Source organism: Lepidochelys olivacea (genome assembly GCF_965140295.1).
Source record: "Lepidochelys olivacea isolate rLepOli2 genome assembly, chromosome: 6".
Classification (NCBI taxonomy): Eukaryota; Metazoa; Chordata; order Testudines; family Cheloniidae; genus Lepidochelys; species Lepidochelys olivacea.
Genome location: NC_140416.1, coordinates 61,867,794 through 61,888,021, shown reverse-complemented (window position 1 = coordinate 61,888,021; position 20,228 = coordinate 61,867,794). Strand labels below are relative to the sequence as shown.

The 20,228-nt window shown below is 45.8% G+C and overlaps 1 protein-coding gene across 3 annotated transcripts in view; it reads left to right on the top strand.

Annotated features, from left to right (window-relative positions):
• The first annotated feature begins 817 nt into the window (after positions 1-817).
• Positions 818-20,228, top strand: part of SLC8A3 (solute carrier family 8 member A3) — a 194,128-nt gene continuing 174,717 nt past the window's right edge. For all 3 annotated transcript variants that reach the window (XM_084630117.1, XM_084630116.1, XM_084630115.1), the window contains exon 1: positions 818-1,232. The gene's annotated coding sequence lies outside the window, so the exon portion shown is untranslated. The remainder of the gene's footprint in view (positions 1,233-20,228) is intronic.

Sequence of the window (20,228 nt, the reverse complement as noted above, 5' to 3'; positions counted from 1 at the left end):
GGCAATTTTAGGCTGTGAAAAACATTGTGTCTCTACATAATTTTGTGTTTTACACAAAATGCAAAGCCATCATTCTGTTCTGTGGCTGTGGAACATGCCTAGCCCAGTCTGCTTTGGCCAAAGTCAAATACCAACATGTGAGACAGCACGTATTTTTAGCCTAAAAATTATTTGCTACCCTTCACAAGTTGTTGTTTGACTTTGGTTAAAAAGATGACTGGGTGGATCCCGCACCCACAAAACAAAGCATGCAGTTTCAAATGAATACCCAGGACACAAAGCTAGGACTGACTCTGCCTATATAATTTTCTTGGCTATATTTAATCTCTTAGATGTGTTTGGCAGATACTTTAAATTTGATTTACAATCAATATCTTTTGATCTGAAGGTGAGCTCCTGGTATCCCTCCCTCTTCTGACTGAAATATACAAGGGACCAAGTCAAGTCAATAAACTTACAGGTTCCAGTGGTAATCTGTGTTCAATCTGCCTGTGTGAAATGTAATAAAGCTGGTCTGTGTGTATTTATTTTGGACAGGGTTTGTCTGGGGGTTTATTGTGATTTTTTTTTTTTGGGCTATAAACAATCTGGAAACCTCCCCCGCCCCAATTCAGAAGAATAAATATGCATGGCTTGTAATTCTGTTGCAGTTCTTGCGCCCAGCTGATACGGTGACGTGCAGTTTGGAGGCTTGGAGATTGGCTTTTTGATTTGGCTTCTTGCTGCAGTTGTGCAAACCTCGTTGTCTCTCAGAAGTCGGGCTCAGCGGCTTGCCTGGCGCTGTGATGCTGGAAAGTCTCAGCTGAGCCCCGATGGTGTGAGAGAAAAGGGGGAAGCCCGGCACATTCGATTGCAATTGGGGCACAATCCAATTTTTCCTCTTCAATCCCCATTCCTCCTCCTCATTCTTCCCCTTCCCACATCTCCCCTCCCTCCCCAAACTATATTGCACACCCCCTGAAGATCAAGGCCGGGGGATTTACCAACATTCAACCACCCCTCCCTGCCCCCGATTTCCCGATGCACTTGCCCACTCACCCTGACAGCTGCAAAAGAGAGCAGAGGTTTTTTAGCAAGCGAGGCAAGTTGGACTGACATGCAAAGGAGGACCCCGCGCCCCTCGCCAGTCAGTGATTAACCACCAGCTGCAATGAGCTCTGTTTAAGAACCGGCAGGATCTGTATTGGGGAGCAAGCCAGCCCCCCAGGAAGTCAGAAAGGCAACCAGGAGGGGTAAGTAAGAGGGCTCTGTCGGAAATGCAGGGCGAATGGTTAAGTTTCCTGCGATGAAGCAGGTCCTGATTTATTGCATGCGAATTCCCACAGAGGTATGGTGGGGGGCAGGGATCTCGCTGCGAGAGCATCCAGCAAGCAGAGAAGGGGTTTTAACATTGTAAACCCGGGCAGCTTCGTCCCATTCGTGCGGTTTTCCTGCCCCCCCCTCCCCGAGGCATAGTCTCTGTGTGTGTGTGGGGGGGGGGGGGGACAGATGGAGATAAACCGGCTGCTGCAGCTTCCCAGCCCGGCGCGAGCAGCCCCTGCGCGTGGGCCAGGCGAAGAAGCTGGCGGGGTTTGCGCGGCAGGGGAGCTGCTGTGGTCGTGCTCCGGGGTGTTCGGCTAACGTGGCTCGGTTTCCCTCCCCTCCGTAACGCCGTGTCTCGGGGAGCAGGAGCTTTCCTGGGGGGGGATGGGTCCAGTCTAAAATAACAACAAGCCGGCGGCAGCAGCCGGGAAGGAAAACGCTCAGCCCGATGAGCGGTTTCAGACCCAAATCCGGGATTCACGGCGAACGTGCCGAGAGCCCCGACTGCTCCTGTGCAAAAGCAAGCGGCGGAGGCTGTGGGGCAGAAGAGGCAGTTTCCACTGCCCCCTCCCCGGGTGGGTGGATGGGGGGAGGGGGCGGGCACGTTAGCCGGAGTAAATGCCTCTAATGCAGTGCTATAAATTTCTTGCTTTTCAATGCCTGACTCGGGCGAGGGAAGCAATCCGAAGGGGGCAGCGTGCAATTTGCAAAGCGGTTGAAATTGGCCAGGTGCAATTCCCCCTCGGACTGGAAGAAGCTTGCAGCAGCGTCGGTGAATCTCTGGGGCTGCAGGCGAGAGCGTTTTATTTGTATTTATTCCGGGGGGGGGCAACACTCGAAAAGCCCCCACAAGAATCGGGAGCAGGATTGCTATGAGCCCTTCCAAAGGCCAGGCAGCCCTGGAAGCCCCCGGCGTGTCTGCCTGGCTGGCTCTCAGCGCGTGCGATTAATCTCGCACAGCTGTTGTGCTCCATCCACTTGTGCTGAGATCTTGTTTACCTCGGTTTTCAAATATAGCCACTGCGCCAGGCTCTTCCCTAAATAGGGCAAGGGCAGTTTACTTTATAGCAGGAGACCGGGATTTCTGCTCTTCGGAAGGGGGTTACCCTGCTGCCCCTCAGGGCTGCTTATGCCTGGACCTCCCTTCCCCAAGAGGGAGCGGGGACCAGCCAAATACCGCCAAGCATAGGAAGACCTAGTACTTTCTTCTGTACCCTTTTTAACAATGGTTTCTTCCAACCCCCACAATCCTCTGAACACACACAGACACAATTTGACCTAAATGTTGAAAAATTTTATAGTCTTTCTCCCCCCCCCTTTATTTTCCCCTCCACCAATAAGACTCCCCTTGGGTCTGAAATCAAACACCTGTACATAAAAAAAAAGTGACATGCCCATTTTTCTCAAGCTGAATTGCCGTGTAATAATGGGGTTCTCGGCTTGCTTGGGATATCCCTGGGGCTTGGTTTTAGGGTTAACCTCCCCAAATGTACTTAAAAATTAAGGTGGGGTGGTGGGTGTTTGTGTGCCCTATAATGGCCTTTTTGTTGGGAGTGTCAGAAGATACATTTCTATTCACATCTCCCTCTCCTGATATCTGTTAGGGGGAAGGGCAATTTTGCTGAGCCATTTTTGATTCTAAGAGGAGGTCCTAAAGACAGAGCAATGGAAGACTGTGGGCAGCCAACATCTTCCCATTCAAAAGCTTGTAATCTGTTTGGCTCTTGCAGCTTGCTGTTGAAGCTGAGGAGAGCAGGAGCTGGCTGTAGGGGATCATTAAATCTCATAGGCCTTGTAGATAATTTGTAGGCTTGGTGCAATGGGGAGAGGAGAGGCAGCTTTCACATGTGGTACTAACGGTCGGGGAAAAGTTAGAAACTTGCTCTATCTGCAGATGGATTACAGGCATTTTATTTGCCTTTTGTGCAATTTTAGTAATGAAGGTAATTTGTGTTTGGTAACTCCTGTGCTTCCATATAGGCTTGGGTGGTTGTCTTTTGCAATAATTTTTTTTCACTGGTTAGAAGTAATGAGTTAGAAGGAGAGAGGGCATAAACCCTCTATAAAGGAATATAGGGTTCAGGGAAGAGGAGGTGTTTATCTTATTAGAGCTGTGACATGGGAGCTGGGACTCCTGATTTCTCTTCTCCGCTCTGCCACTAACTTGTAGTGTGACCTGAGGCAAGTCCCTCAACCTCCTTTTTTCTCAGTTTACCTATCTGTAAACAAATGGGTATAATACCTACTGCATGGAGGGGGGAGTTGAGGCTTAATTAACTGATATTTATAAAGCACTTCAGCTCCTCAGATAAAGGGCTAAATATGTCCAAACACAAATCTTAATCTAATAACCTATAATCCCAATTAACATAGTTGCAAAATCAAAACCACCCAACACGCTATCCCAGAATTGGCACCAGCATGCATTTCCAAGGGCTTGTGGCTAAGGTGCTGCACTAGAACTTGGGAGATGTGGGTTCACTCCTTGCCTCTGCCACAGGTTTCATTTGGGATCTTGTGCAAGTCACTTAATCTCTCTGCAGTTCAGTTCCCTATCTGCAAAACGGGGATAATGACATTTCCCTGCCTCCCAGCTGGTTTGCAAGGATAAATTCATTTAAAGCTTCTGAGGTACTCAGATACTAGGGTGAAGGGGGCCACATATCTATCAAGAAATGGACATGCATAGCAGCACTTGCGCTGTTCAGTATTCAGAATAAATAGCCCACTTATATGTAAAGCGATTGCTTAGATTATGACAAGTAGTGTTCCCAATACTCGTATCCAGACTGGATAGTCCATTATGTTTTGGATCATGCAAACACTCTCCATTGTTCCAAACACCAATCTTCAGAATGACACCACTAGGATGTTACACTTATATTCTAAGTATTAGTGGAATGCTTGGGTCATGTGAATACTGTACCATATCCCAGATGCTTTTCTGTTGGTGCTTACTGAGCATGTGCAAGAGTGTGAGCTGACCAGTACAGTCTGTATTGAAAATAATAGACTTGACTTGTTGTTGAGGAGAGCTATACGTGTCCCTTGCAGAGAGGTGAATCGTTTGCAATGCTGCTCCTGAATTTTCTTATCTTTGTATTTCAAAGGTTGTGGAATAAAAGCTGTAAGTATATGACAGCAGCAGAGTTACACCAGGGATGAATTTGTTGAGTATGTTTCTATTTTCCTCTGAAACACGGGGTATTGAAGCTGGATGGAGATGGTCTGAGAGTCTATGGCAAATCCTACTGCTGGTTAAAAGGTGGTTTGCGAAGGGACTTGACTAGGTCATTGACTCCTTGTGTTTTGATTTGGTGTGTATCCATACAATTGGACAGCTTCAGAAAGGCCTGACTAAATTAGACATCTTCCCTTTCCAAGGATAGGAAGTGTTATAATTGAGTGTGTCAGCACTTTTTAGAGAAACCACATTAAAACGAATCCTTCCTCCATGAAAATATTTTAAAACCAAGGTTTATAAATATAAATGGATTATCTGTTCTATTCAGGAAGATTTGGGATGGGGGGGATGGTTGTATTTTGACTGAATAACCAAGGAGCCTTTTGAAAACATTTTTGCATGTTTGTACAATTAAAAATGACTTTGCCTGCCAAATTTAATTTGTTTTTCAATCAGGGAGTAATATGATATAATTCTGTATTAAAAATAAATAATTAAATAAATGAAATTAAATTACACAAAAGATGGGGAGGGGGGAAATCTCTGATGTTAAAATGGAAAAACCTCTGAAGCCAGGAAATTCATAGTTGAGCTGCTCCGGCATCCAATCACCCCTCTGTGTCCAGGTAATTTTACAGTTGTTACTGTTTTTGTATACCATTTATATTACAGTAACTGCTAGAGGCATCAGCCAGGTTGGGTGCCCGTGTTGCTAAGTGCAATATAAACATGTAGTCCATGACCATATGCATCCTGAAGAGCTTATGCATCGTTAATACTTTGGTCTAATTCTGGTTGTTGGGCCGGGTGCGGGGCGGGTGGCTGGAGTTTAGTGGCCTGTGAGATATGGGAGGTCACACTACATGATCATAGAATCATAGAATATCAGGGTTGGAAGGGACCCCAGAAGGTCATCTAGTCCAACCCCCTGCTCGAAGCAGGACCAATTCCCAGTTAAATCATCCCAGCCAGGGCTTTGTCAAGCCTGACCTTAAAAACCTCTAAGGAAGGAGATTCTACCACCTCCCTAGGTAACGCATTCCAGTGTTTCACCACCCTCTTAGTGAAAAAGTTTTTCCTAATATCCAATCTAAACCTCCCCCACTGCAACTTGAGACCATTACTCCTCGTTCTGTCATCTGCTACCATTGAGAACAGTCTAGAGCCATCCTCTTTGGAACCCCCTTTCAGGTAGTTGAAAGCAGCTATCAAATCCCCCCTCATTCTTCTCTTCTGCAGGCTAAACAATCCCAGCTCCCTCAGCCTCTCCTCATAACTCATGTGTTCCAGTCCCCTAATCATTTTTGTTGCTCTTCGCTGGACTCTCTCCAATTTATCCACATCCTTCTTGAAGTGTGGGGCCCAAAACTGGACACAGTACTCCAGATGAGGCCTCACCAATGTCGAATAGAGGGGAACGATCACGTCCCTCGATCTGCTGGCAATGCCCCTACTTATACATCCCAAAATGCCATTGGCCTTCTTGGCAACAAGGGCACACTGCTGACTCATATCCAGCTTCTCGTCCACTGTCACCCCTAGGTCCTTTTCCGCAGAACTGCTGCCTAGCCATTCGGTCCCTAGTCTGTAGCTGTGCATTGGGTTCTTCCGTCCTAAGTGCAGGACCCTGCACTTATCCTTATTGAACCTCATCAGATTTCTTTTGGCCCAATCCTCCAATTTGTCTAGGTCCTTCTGTATCCTATCCCTCCCCTCCAGCGTATCTACCACTCCTCCCAGTTTAGTATCATCCGCAAATTTGCTGAGAGTGCAATCCACACCATCCTCCAGATCATTTATGAAGATATTGAACAAAACCGGCCCCAGGACCGATGCTTGGGGCACTCCACTTGATACCGGCTGCCAACTAGACATGGAGCCATTGATCACTACCCGTTGAGCCCGACAATCTATCCAGCTTTCTACCCACCTTATAGTGCATTCATCCAGCCCATACTTCCTTAACTTGCTGACAAGAATACTGTGGGAGACCGTGTCAAAAGCTTTGCTAAAGTCAAGAAACAATACATCCACTGCTTTCCCTTCATCCACAGAACCAGTAATCTCATCATAAAAGGCGATTAGATTAGTCAGGCATGACCTTCCCTTGGTGAATCCATGCTGGCTGTTCCTGATCACTTTCCTCTCATGCAAGTGCTTCAGGATTGATTCTTTGAGGACCTTCTCCATGATTTTTCCAGGGACTGAGGTGAGGCTGACTGGCCTGTAGTTCCCAGGATCCTCCTTCTTCCCTTTTTTAAAGATTGGCACTACATTAGCCTTTTTCCAGTCATCCGGGACTTCCCCCGTTCGCCACGAGTTTTCAAAGATAATGGCCAATGGCTCTGCAATCACAGCCGCCAATTCCTTCAGCACTCTCGGATGCAACTCGTCCGGCCCCATGGACTTGTGCACGTCCAGCTTTTCTAAATAGTCCCTAACCACCTCTATCTCCACAGAGGGCTGGCCATCTCTTCCCCATTTTCTTCCCCATCTTCCCATAGCATGATCTGGTGGTCCCTTTTGGCCTTATGATCTTATGACGCTATCATAGAGTTTCAGCTGTTCTTGGGGTCCCATTCTCTGCATGGCTACCTGAGAGCCTGGTCCTCCTGCTCTTGTTAAATTAAATGGCAAAACTCCCTTACACTTAAATGGTGCAAGTTCATACCGTAAGTGAAAGAATTTGTGGCATTAACTGGGGTTGCTTACCCCTCCTCTCACATGTTGGAAAATTAGAGTCCTAGATTACTTTGGGGCTCATCATGGCACATAAGTTATTTAGAATGCCTTTTCCTTTTTACCCTTTTCTGCCTTGGCTATTTAAATTGTCAACTTTTTGGCACAGGGGGTCATGTATACAGCATCTCGCACAACGGGCAACTAACCCTGAGTGAAGGCTCTAGGCATTACTGTAATATAAATTATTAAAATAGTAATAACATTAAGGCATCAGTATGCAATGATGTGTCATAACGGGATGTGTCAACCCATCTTTCCAATGACACAGTGAAAAGGACCAGATGTCATAATGCTTGTGATGGATCATCACCGTGTACTTATTTTATCCTGTAGGGCAGGGGTGGCCAACCTGTGCCTGAGAAGGAGCCAGAATTTACCAATGTACATTGCCAAAGAGCCACAGTAATACATCAGCAGCCCCACATCATCTCCTACCCCCCTGCTCCCAGCGTCTCCCGCCCACCGTCAGCCCCGCTGATCAGTGACACCCTGCACCTCCTGATCACCTGTTTTGTGGCAGGAGGCTCGGGGGGTTGAGGCGGGAAGGGGTGGCTTGGGGGCAGGGCCTGTGGCAGAGCCAGGGGTTGAGCAGCGAGCACCCCCCGGCACATTGGAAAGTTGGCGCCTGAAGCTCCAGCCCCGGAGTCGGTGCCTATACCTGGAGCTGCGTATTAACTTCTGAAGAGCCGCATGTGGCTCCGGAGCCACAAGTTGGCCACCCCTGCTGTAGGGCAAATTATAAACAGGTGGTGACCCCAGCCTTAACTCTGAATTTCCGGAGAGTTCCATTTTTAAATCCAGCCACTAGGGTTCATGATCTCCCAGCTGAACTTCCACTGATGTCACTCAGGGCAGGTCTACAGTACAGCCGGGATCGATGCTCTGAGACCGATCCACCGGCGGTCAATTTAGCGGGTGTAATGAAGACCCGCCAAATCGACAGCAGATCACTCTCCAGTCAACCCCTGTACTCTACTCATGACGAGAAGAGTAAGGTAAGTTAACGGGAGAGTTTACCCCATCAACCCCCCACCCCCAGCAGTGTAGACCCTGTGGTAACTCGACCTAAGGTACGTCAACTCCAGCTACGTGAATAACTGTTGCGTAGCATAGGTCGACTTACCACGGTAGTGTAGACATAGCCCAAGAGTCGAGCATGGGCTGAAGGGAGGTATATGGCTCTTAAGAGTTTCCTTACAATAGTTTTTGCTAACAAAAAACCCCCAAACCCCCCAACTGGCACTTGCCATGCTAACAATAAAGATAGCTTTTCCAGAGCTTCCATTTTCATTTGCTGACAGGTTATTTTAAGAGAGCACAATGATCTCATTCCATTTGTTACTGTGGGACTAGTACCCTGCCAGGGGGCACAGATCAGCATTCACGTCACACTCCCTGTCGGGGCCGGGAAAGCTAATGATCCAACCAGTGGACCAAATTCGGTGATGAACCCTGGTCACGTGCCACCTGAGGCACATCGCGCATGCGCTAAGAGGGGGAGTATCCAGCCTCCTTTCGTCTCAGCCTTCCAGCTACAAGTACAGGCAGAGACATGGTGGTCAAACAGCAATCAACAATATTAATATCTTATACATCTAAAGGGCTTTTTATCCAGAAAGGTTTCGAAGAGCTTTAAGGCTAGATCCACAAAAGGATTTAAGCCCCTAAATCCAACATTTAGGTGCCACTGAAATCTTCAAAACCCCTAATCAGTTGCCACCTAACCCTGTAGGTTCCTAAAATCCCTTGGCATCTGAGTTTCTAACAGTGAGCATGTGTACAGCCACCTCAGTCGTAGCACCTGGGTGCCCATCTCATACCTAAACTCCAGCAGGATCCTCAAACTAGGCAACCCCCCCACTTATGAGGCCTGATCCAGTAGGCAGTCTTAGAGTATGCCTAAACCCACACAAAATGGCCTGGCCAGGGCGGGAGGAATGAGAGGGTGGCGGCAGTAACAGCCCTAACCGCTGGGCTAAAAGAGGAACTCACCTGAGAGGTGGAAGACCTGCTTTCGGATCTCTGCTCCACGCATATATATAAATAAATGAGAGAGAGAGTGCGCGAGAGCACGCACGCATTGTAGCCGGGTCTCCCACATCAATGCTCTCTCTCTGCATGTGTGGAGCAGAGATCTGAATGCGGGTCTACCACCGCTCAGGTGAGTGCCCTAATTGCTGGGCTGTAGAGCTATTCCTGCTCTCTCCTTGGCCCAGTACATATTTAATTATTTATACACAGTGGAACAGCTTCGGCGGGAAAGACCGAGTTCTCATAATCCAGAATATCCCATAGTCCTGTTATTAAAGCACTCCCCTGAGAACTGTATGGGTTCCAATCCCTGCTCCACATCAGGCAGAGGGGAAAATTGGACCTGGGTGAGTGCCTTAACTCTCTTCCATGCAAAATACAGCTTAGATGCCAGACTCTAGTGGCTGTGCAACCCAAGCAAAGATAGGTGCCTCCCTCCAGCCCATATTTAGGTGCCTAACTCCCTGGGTGGGGGGAGGGAGGGCCTTACAACCTACCCCCCTTTCTTGGCATTTCCTACTAGCTGGCTTCGGCAAGTCCCCCACCTGGAATGTGCCTTTTGTGGATCCCAAACATCGTAGGCACCTAACTTTCCTAATGTATAGAGAGTTAGGGGTTGCATTTCCTAAGTCCCTTTGTGGATCTAGCCCTTGGAAAGGATATACTCTTAGGAATCCCTTCAGTCTCCACATTGATAAGCAGCCACCACTGGAGCATGACTTGGCAGCTGTTTAACAGCACAAAGCAATGTTCTACAGCTGTTGAGGTAGTAATGTAGATTACTGCTGTGACAGACTGACAATATCCTGTAATACATTGAAGAAACCTTATGGAATTGAGAAGCTTTGTTGAGTTCAGTTTACCCTTGTTGAATTAGGGTTAACATCTTTGGGGTACATTGTATTAAAAATGCAATTGTGTTTGGGTTATTGTACAATTCTGGTACCTTTTCTAGTAGGAGGGGGGATGCTAATGTACTTCTTCCATTATCAATCGTTAGAAGTCATCTCCCTGGGGCGACATTCATACACTAGTTCAAACTGGATTCCCCAGAGACCTATAGACAAAAACTTTTGGAAAACCTCAGGGTTTTCTTCCTGACCGAGCATATGGACAGGACTCCTGGTCCACAGAGGGATTTGAATCCTCCTGGGAGGATTGGAAGGACTTGGCCCCGTGAGACTGTGCACTTGTCCTGAGCTGAAGCTCTGATGAACTTCTAACCACAAGGTTGCTCTATTGAAAGACTGCACCTGCCAGACCCCTTTGTGAGAATGGTGATGATATCTGATAAGTCGGGCCCTACCAAATTCATGGCAGTGAAAAACACGTCATGGCCTGTGAAATCTGGTCTCCCCCGTGAAATCTGGTCTTTGGTGAAATTTTATCCTGTACTATACAGATTTCACGGGGGAGACCAGCGTTCCTCAAACTGGGGGTCCCAAAAAAGGATTGCAGGGGGGGTTGCGGTACTGCCACCCTTACTTCTGTGCTGCCTTCAGAGCTGGGAGGCCAGAGAGTGGTGGCTGCTGGCCAGGTGCCGAGCTCTGACGGTAGCAGCATAGAACTCAGAGTGGCCATACCGTACCATGCCATCCTTACTTCTGCACTGTTCTGGCAGAGTCGCTGTCTTCAGAAGTGGATGGCTGGAGAGCGGTGACTGCTGACTTGGAGCTCAGCTCTGAAGGCAGCGCTGCCGCCAGCAACAGCGCAGAAGTAAGGGTGGCAATACTGCAGCCTCCCTACAATAACCTTGTGACCCCCCCCCACCCCATTTTGGGTCAGGACCCCTACAGCTACAACACCATGAAATTTCAGATTTAAATATCTGAAATCATGAGATTTATGATTTTAAAAATCCTATGACCATGAAATTAACCAAAATGGACTGAATTTGGGAGGGCCCTACTGATGCACATGCTAATAAGCTGTTAGGTTCTTTTATTGTTTTGAATGTTTTCTCTGTAATGCTTTTTACCTTAGAAAGGTGTGGAAACTTACATCTGTAGCAATTACACTGGTAATTACACTGTCTCTGAAGAGAAAGCAGGCAGGAGTCCTAAAGCAACCTCTTTGTGCTGGTTATGACACAGTGAAGGCAGGGAACTATCCAACCTGGAAACTCCCCAGTCAGAAGGGAGAGACACGTGTGTCTCCACCCAAGAGAGGCCACACCTGGGGAGCTGAAAGGCAAGAGTGGTGGCCTTGCTGACCACTGGGGAGGAGGGAAATCCAGGTGCAGTTGCTCTGAACTGTGACAACTTCATTAAACACAAGCTACAGAGAGAACTTAATGAGGTGGAATGTAATAATCTCAGGTGGGAATTTTGGCTATAATGCTGAGATGAACAGCCCCTATTACGAAAATTATCATTTTGGTCTTTTAAAAACCAGAAACCATTAGGACTTCTTTTACCTTTTTGGAAAGGGGACACCCTCCAGTAGCACAGTATCCCATAACACCGTACCAGTTCCACCCTAGATAAGTATTTATCCAGAGGAAAATGTGCCACCTACTAAATTACCAGCACCACTCCTTAAGCACTCCATTTCCTTGCTGATCATAGAATATCAGGGTTGGAAGGGACCTCAAGAGGTCATCTAGTCCAACCCCCTGCTCAAAGCAGGACCAATCCCCAATTAAATCATCCCAGCCAGGGCTTTGTCAAGCCTGACCTTAAAAGCTTCTAAGGAAGGAGATTCTACCACCTCCCTAGGTAACGCATTCCAGTGTTTCATCACCCTCCTAGTGAAAAAGTTTTTCCTAATATCCAATCTAAACCTCCCCCACTGCAACTTGAGACCATTACTCCTCGTTCTGTCATCTGCTACCATTGAGAACAGTCTAGAGCCATCCTCTTTGGAACCCCCTTTCAGGTAGTTGAAAGCAGCTGTCAAATCCCCCCTCATTCTTCTCTTCCGCAGACTAAACATCCCCAGTTCCCTCAGCCTCTCCTCATAAGTCATGTGTTCTAGTCCCCTAATCATTTTTGTTGCCCTCCACTGGACTCTCTCCAATTTTTCCACATCCATCCATCCATGTTTGAGATCTGATAAAATCACAATCTATGGTTGTATTCCTGTGAGGTGAGCAGCAGAAACCACCAATTTGGTCAACTTAATGTACTCTCTGTATATACACTCACATCATATATAATTTGAAAGCCTATTATGTCTACTTTAAGATGAAGTATGATGTGGAATGGTCAAGTGGTGCCATTACCATAGAAACTGTGATAAACACTGATGCCATCCATATGTTAAAATGACTACTTTGAAATATTTGTATTCATTTGTTGGTTTAATGACTCTGTGTATTATGTTAAGACATCAAATTGGATTTCTTTGTGACTTCAAAAGATCACAGCAACAATCTAAAGGGTAAAACAAAATCTAATAATACATTTGTGCACTATCATTGAAATGTAATAGCATAGGTGACATTTCTAGTCAACATCATTCTCCTCATCTTGTTCATCACTCTGATCTCTTTCGGGAGTGGGTGGGATACCACAGTCTTCATTGCCTTCACATATACACAGGGAAGATTGTTCTTACTTCAGTCTAAGTTGATTCTCCAGCAACCCCTAAAGGTGCAGGCACAAATATGGTCTTGTAGAAGTTCAAGTGCCATTGGGCTCTTGAAAAATACAGGAAGTAGCTCATCATCCCCATTTTTCCATCCATGTTGCAAAGGTGATCCAATATCTGGTTAACATATGTGCAGAGACATCCAAATCTTTGTCAAAATGCTCTTTCGGCATGGTCTTCAAAACTGCCCTCACATGGTGGAAGTTTGGCCAGTGACTTGTCCTTTTTGATGGCTAGATTGAGGTTCAAGCAACTCCAGAATCTGTAGGTCGTCTTTTTTTGTCTCGCTCTGGTCATACAGCACTGCTACCAACGTCCTTGCTGCAGAAATTGTGGCTTCTCTGTCAGTCTCTCCCAATTTGGCAAGATCTCTGAAATGGTAAGTTCCCTTTGTTTCAACAACATTAAACACAGATTTTTTTTTCCCCCAATACCAAATAGGGATGGCTCAGAGTCACATACTATTAATGCATGTACAGCAGGAAGTGTGTTGCAGAAGTCAGGAGCGAGTGCATCACAAAATGCATTCACAGGTGTGAAGTGCTACTTGTCAGTTGTGCTGGTTATGGTGCCCATTTCTATCCACATGTTATCTATGTGTTCCATTTTTGGCAAGTAGTGAACAGCAAGGACTAGGACAACTGTATCAGGAGACCTAATTACTAGGGCTCTTTTGACACCCAGAGGCCCAAAAACTATTTTGGCACATACAGCATGCAGAAGCATCCTTGTTTCCATAGGCGCTGACTTCCTCTCTACCCAGGGGATGCTCAACACCCCGCACACTGCCCCAGGCCTGCCCCCACTCCACCCCTTCCCCCAAGGCCCCACCTCTTTCCACCCCTTCCCTGAGCATGCCCCGTCCCCACTCCTCCCCCTCCCTCCCAGTGCCTCCTGCATGCTGTGGAACAGCTGGGAGAGGAGTTGATCAGTGGGGCCACCTCCGGGTGGGACATGCTTGGGGGGCAGGGAGGAGAGCTTAGCTGCTGGTGGGTGCTAAGCACCCACTAATTTTTTTCCATGGGTGCTCCAGTCTGTACCTATGCTTGTGTTCCCGTCCTCTTGAGTACTATACAATCTTGGGCTTCTTCAACCATCTGTAGTGGGCTTTGCTACTTCACTATTGGAAAATCCTCCAACAAGAAGGAGTGTGTGTTTTTGGGTGTGTGCCTACTCTCGGGCACTTTGAACCATGTATTCACAGAGGAACTTTACAAGTGATGGCTTGTTGGATGCTACATTTGGAAACTTTTTCTTGGAGGCACAGGGTGTCCACCAATCACCTGGTATTTCTTGCATCCAACCTTAGATCCTGTCTGGTGCTGCTGTCATTCTGCAGTTTTCGGAAGAACTGTTCTCATATCTGTCAAAGACTTCAGTTACAGAATTAGTTTTGCCAAAACCTTTTAGGACCTTCCTCAAATTCTTAGCAGCCAATTCATTGAATGTGTGCCCACATATCTATTCAGGGGACACCATCACAGGGCCTAATAACATCAGCCACACTATCAGAGGCTCGTATACCTGCACATCCACCAATGTGATATATGCCATCATGTGCCAGCAATGCCCCTCTGCCATGTACATTGGTCAAACTGGACAGTCTCTACGTAAAAGAATAAATGGACACAAATCAGATGTCAAGAATTATAACATTCATAAACCAGTCGGAGAACACTTCAATCTCTCCGGTCACGCAATTACGGACATGAAGGTCGCTATCTTAAAACAAAAAAACTTCAAATCCAGACTCCAGCGAGAAACTGCTGAATTGGAATTCATTTGCAAATTGGATACTATTAATTTAGGCTTAAATAGAGACTGGGAGTGGCTAAGTCATTATGCAAGGTAGCCTATTTCCTCTTGTTTTTTCCTACCCCCCCCCCCCAGATGTTCTGGTTTAACTTGGATTTAAACTTGGAGAGTGGTCAGTTTGGATGAGCTATTACCAGCAGGAGAGTGAGTTTGTGTGTGTATGGGGGTGGGGGGGATGTGAGAAAACCTGGATTTGTGCTGGAAATGGCCCACCTTAATTATGCACGTTGTAGGGAGAATGGTCACTTTGGATGAGCTATTACCAGCAGGCTAGTGAGTTTGTGTGTGTGGTTTTTGGGAGGGGGGTGGGGGGGTGAGAGAACCTGGATTTGTGCAGGAAATGGCCCAACTTTATTATCATGCACATTGTGTAAAGAGTTGTCACTTTGGATGGGCTATCACCAGCAGGAGAGTGAATTTGTGTGGGGGGGTGGAGGGTGAGAAAACCTGGATTTGTGCTGGAAATGGCCCACCTGATGATCACTTTAGATAAGCTATTACCAGCAGGACAGTGGGGTGGGAGGAGGTATTTTTTCATATTCTCTGTGTATAAATAAAGTCTGCTGCAGTTTCCACGGCATGCATCCGATGAAGTGAGCTGTAGCTCACGAAAACTCATGCTCAAATAAATTGGTTAGTCTCTAAGGTGCCACAAGTACTCCTTTTCTTTTTGCGAATACAGACTAACACGGCTGTTACTCTGAAACCTCTCCAGCCATGATTTGTATGACAGCCATGGCATCTCTGCTGTACACTGTGCTTACTGTGTTGCATAGTGTGACAGGGTGCTGGCTAGGAAACCCTAAGCCACACCAGTGTCACGCCAGCTCCAATCACGAAAGGGGAATTGGAGCTGGCTGAATAAGCCCACCCCAAGTGGCAAATAGGGAACAGCTGCTGGCCTTGTTAGCCAGGGGCTACATAAGGACTGGCAAGAAGGAAGCTAGGGGAGGGGAAAGGGAGGAGCCAGGGAGTTAGAGACCAGCCTCCCCTGCTGGCTGTGGAAGCTAGCAGTCCTAGAGGCTGTAAGCCTTATGCTGTCTGTAGCTACAAGGTGGTGGGAACTTGTACTGTAAATAAAGAGCACGGGTGGGTGCAGAAGCGGCAGAAGATTGAGGGGCCCACCTGCGCCCTGTTACACATAGCTCATGGATTCTTTCAGCTTCCAGCTGGTGCTATAATTCAGCTTTGCCTGTTCTTTTCATTGTTCCAAAAACATGGCAGAGTGACACAGGTACAAGTCCTATTGGGTGACTAAGAACATCATTGAAATATCACTTCATCTTGTGAAGGACAAGGCTCTGTGGAAAATGACTTCTGGACTGATAGCTGCTGTGATTGTCCCTCCCTTGACTGATTTAAATTTGGTGGTCTTGGCCATGTCAGCAAATGTTTTGATGCCAGGTTTCATAGAATCATAGAAGTAGAGGATTGGAAGGGATCTTGAGAGGTCATCTGATCCCGTCCCCTTCACTGAGGCGGGCTACGTAATAACTAGACCATCCCTGACAGGTGTTTGTCTAAACAGTTCTTAAAAACCTCTCAGTCTTCTCTTCTCCAGACTAAACCATCCCAATTTTTTCAATCTTCCCTTATAGGTCATGTTTTCTAGACCTCTGATAATTTTTGTTGCTCTTCTCTGGACTTTCTCCAATTTGTCCATGTCTTTCCTCCAGCGTGGTGCCCAGAACTGGACACAATACTCCAGCTGAGGCCTAATCAGTGTAGAGCAGAGCGGAATGCACGAAGTTTCTTGATTGAGCTGAAGAATCTGTGTCCCATCAGAATGAAGTGCACCTTTCACAAATCTCTCCATTTGTTCTCACTAACATCTTCTAGTCTCAGTAAAGACTCATGTACATCTGATGTTACATGCAGTACAGTAGGTATGCTGATAAGCACCTCTTGATGTGATTCAGGGTCAAATGAGTTTGTTATATTATCAATGACCTGGTTAGTGGTAGTAGTAACATGCTCTTCTTGCCTCTGCAGTGAAAGGAGTGGTCTTTGTCTTCAATACTTCTTGTAAGGCCATTTCTTTCTTTCATAGCTTTTGCATATTCATAATATGAAGCTGTGTATTGTGATCTCTAACACTAATCTATGCATAAGTGTTACCGAATTAAAAAATGTAGTTGCTAGAATATTTCAAAGGCTAGTATGGCATGCATAGGCAATTACAAATTAAAACCTTCTACCAGGAAGACAGGATGCTAGAAACTACATTAGATGTACAAAACCTTTTAAACTGAGAAGCATTATACAGTATTAGGGATTCACCTATGTTTATATCTATCCACTATGCAAAACTGTGGGTGTACAACCTACGGCTATACAACCTTCCATGAGAGACTGATCTGGCTCACAAATCTCAACTGAAAATATAGAAAACTGTTGTTATCCCTTCTGGGATACTTTGACAACTAAGAATATGCAATGTGAAAACATTTCATCTTAGTATTCTTTAAAGATGTTGATATTTACCCTTTTTGCCATGAGCTAAAGAGCTTCGTTAGTTCTGGAAAAAAAATAGTTCCCCATGCAAAACCAATACAAATCTTTTAATACATTGTCATCTGGTGGTTTTGACCAATATAACACCACATTAAGGTGTTGAAATTAAATTAAACAGTGAAATTGCAAAAAAGGACAATTTCTTATTATGGGTACCATTGTTTCCCCTCACCTACAGGCTTATGGCACCAATTGATAGCTGCACATTGTACCTCCTCTAAATGTACTTAAAGTAAGCTTTCAAATGATACATGATATGGGGATGTGAGTGGGGGTGGGGGGTACATTAAACTCCAAAAATATGTCCCTTTTTGGAGAATTGCCACCCGCCTATGTAGGGTAGACTTCTAGGGTATGGGTAAAATGTACCCTGACACAGTGGATCAGCACAAGGAGCACTAAGCGTTAAAAACAAGGCTCCAGTGGAACATAAGGGGAGCATACACCTTGTGCTTTCCCACTGCAAAAGCGGTAGGTACATTTCCCAGACAAACTTAAACAGACTGTCCTCAAAATTGTAAAAACACAAAAAAATTGAATGGGGGGGGGGAATTTAGAGGATTACTGAAGTTTAAAAATAACATTGAAAGGGCAAGAAATGTTAAGGTAAGGCAAGACTTAAACAAAAACCTCCCCAAACCTCTGAGAAATTTTGGAAAGTGAGAAAATGCAGTTAAGGCATCCCAAATAACCTTAACTCTCCCTTTCTATCCTCCCCGTAATCTGCACCCTTTATGTAAGGCAAATAGATGTCTATGACAACTGTTGCTGCTAGTTGGGCATCTTGAACCTCATATGCTTTGGTGGTTTACCTGCAGAGTCTGAACTCCTTCGATATGGTTATTTTTAACTGCATCCCCAGGGTCTCCATAGCAAAGCACATATAAACAAAACCACGAAGGAATACAGGGTCTAAGGTGGACTAACTTCCAGTGGAAGAAGGTAAGTATTGCACATAGGGAAGGTATGTATGTTGTGAGTTGAATAGGGCTTTGTTGTGTGCTTGAAGCGTCAAAGGGGAGATGTTGATGGTCAATGGAAGGTGAACTGGAGGATAATCTGCAGTGTGAAAGGTGGACCTGGAGGAGTGTGCACATATTTGTATGTTCAGAAAAGGTATGTGTTGTTGGAGTGTGAGAGTCACATTGTCAATATAGACAGTACACAGTGTGATGGTGAAAATTTAATGTGGGTGAGGACGGGAAGATAGAATTAAGTTTGTTTTTAGGATACCTTCATTTTTCCATTTTGGTGCTTCCTTTTTTTTAATGTATTGAAACTTAATTTCTTGGTTTCAGAGTAGCAGCCGTGTTCGTCTGTATTCGCAAAAAGAAAAGGAGGACTTGTGGTACCTTAGAGACTAACCAATTTATTTGAGCATAAACTTTCGTGAGCTACAGCTCACTTCACTTCACTTCAGTATGCATCCGATGAAGTGAGCTGTAGCTCACGAAAGCTTATGCTCAAATAAATTGGTTAGTCTCTAAGGTGCCACAAGTACTCCTTTTCTTTTTAATTTCTTGTTTTTTCCATTTTTATTTTAGGAATTTTCCTCTCCTGCCCCTTAAAATTATTTATATATATATAGTTACAATTCTAACTACAGCTTAACAAAGTTTTGCGTCTGGAAATTTCCATGGTTTTGTCAAGAATCTCCCTGTGACACTTTGATACACACTGCTGGTTTAGAAAGATGGAAAGTATTTGTCTCAACCTTTGTTAAATATGAATGGGGTGCTGATTGCTTCAGAAAACCATGCAGGATTCATAGCTCCACCGGAATCCTTGACTATGGATAGGTTTGTTAAGGCCTCATCTAAGCTTGGACACTGAGCTAATGGTGACAAGCTGCCAGTGGGAGGTAAGTTTCCTACAGTAGATGGGCTTTAAAGTCCTCCTTGTGACAACTGCTAAATTAGTTCCGAGCCAGGTGACTAGGTCAAGGGTGCAAGCAGAATACAAAGGGTATAAGAGTGCAGATCTTAGTCTGCAGGGCAGCTCCTGGATTATTAAGGGTTCAAAGGTCTGTATCAAATAACTTCAACATTTTAAATATAAAGCCTTCCCCAAAACACACAAAGGGATTGATCTTTGTGGAGAGTAGGAGAATAAAATAAGTGTGGAGTTTCTCGGCCAATCCGTCTTTGAGATATGACCTGCCAAAAACACTTAGATTTTCCAAAATGGTGGGGGCGGGGAGGAATTCCCATTTTAATTTCACTATCCTAGGTCTGAAATCCCTTGTCTGACTCACCTCAAATGAGCCTCAACAGGAACCTTGTTCATATCTAGTCCCTCCCACACCTTCCAATAGCATGGGATTGCTTCTTACGTGTATCTCTTGAGTGCTTCAAATGGTTCACTCTTGAATAGCCCTGTTGTTCACCATAACTCAGTGTGCTTGGTTACTTTGGGTATGTCTACACTGCAGTTAAACACCCAGGACTGTCCCGTGCCAGCTGATGTGGTCTTTGGAGCTATAAAATTGTGGTGTAGACATTCATGTTTGGGCTGGAGCCTGATCTCTGGGACCCTCCACCCTCATGAGGACCCAGAACTCAGGCTCTAGCCTGGGCCTAAATTTCTACACCACGGTTTTGCAGCCTGAGACCCAGGCCAGCTGCAGGTGTTTCACTGCAGTGTGTGCATTCCCCTCCAGAGTAAACTGCTACAAACCACTCCACCTGAATCATAGAATATCAGGGTTGGAAGGGACCCCAGAAGGTCATCTAGTCCAACCCCCTGCTCAAAGCAGGACCAATTCCCAGTTAAATCATCCCAGCCAGGGCTTTGTCAAGCCTGACCGTAAAAACCTCTAAGGAAGGAGATTCTACCACCTCCCTAGGTAACGCATTCCAATGTTTCACCACCCTCTTAGTGAAAAAGTTTTTCCTAATATCCAATCTAAACCTCCCCCACTGCAACTTGAGACCATTACTCCTCGTTCTGTCATCTGCTACCATTGAGAACAGTCTAGAGCCATCCTCTTTGGAACCCCCTTTCAGGTAGTTGAAAGCAGCTATCAAATCCCCCCTCATTCTTCTCTTCT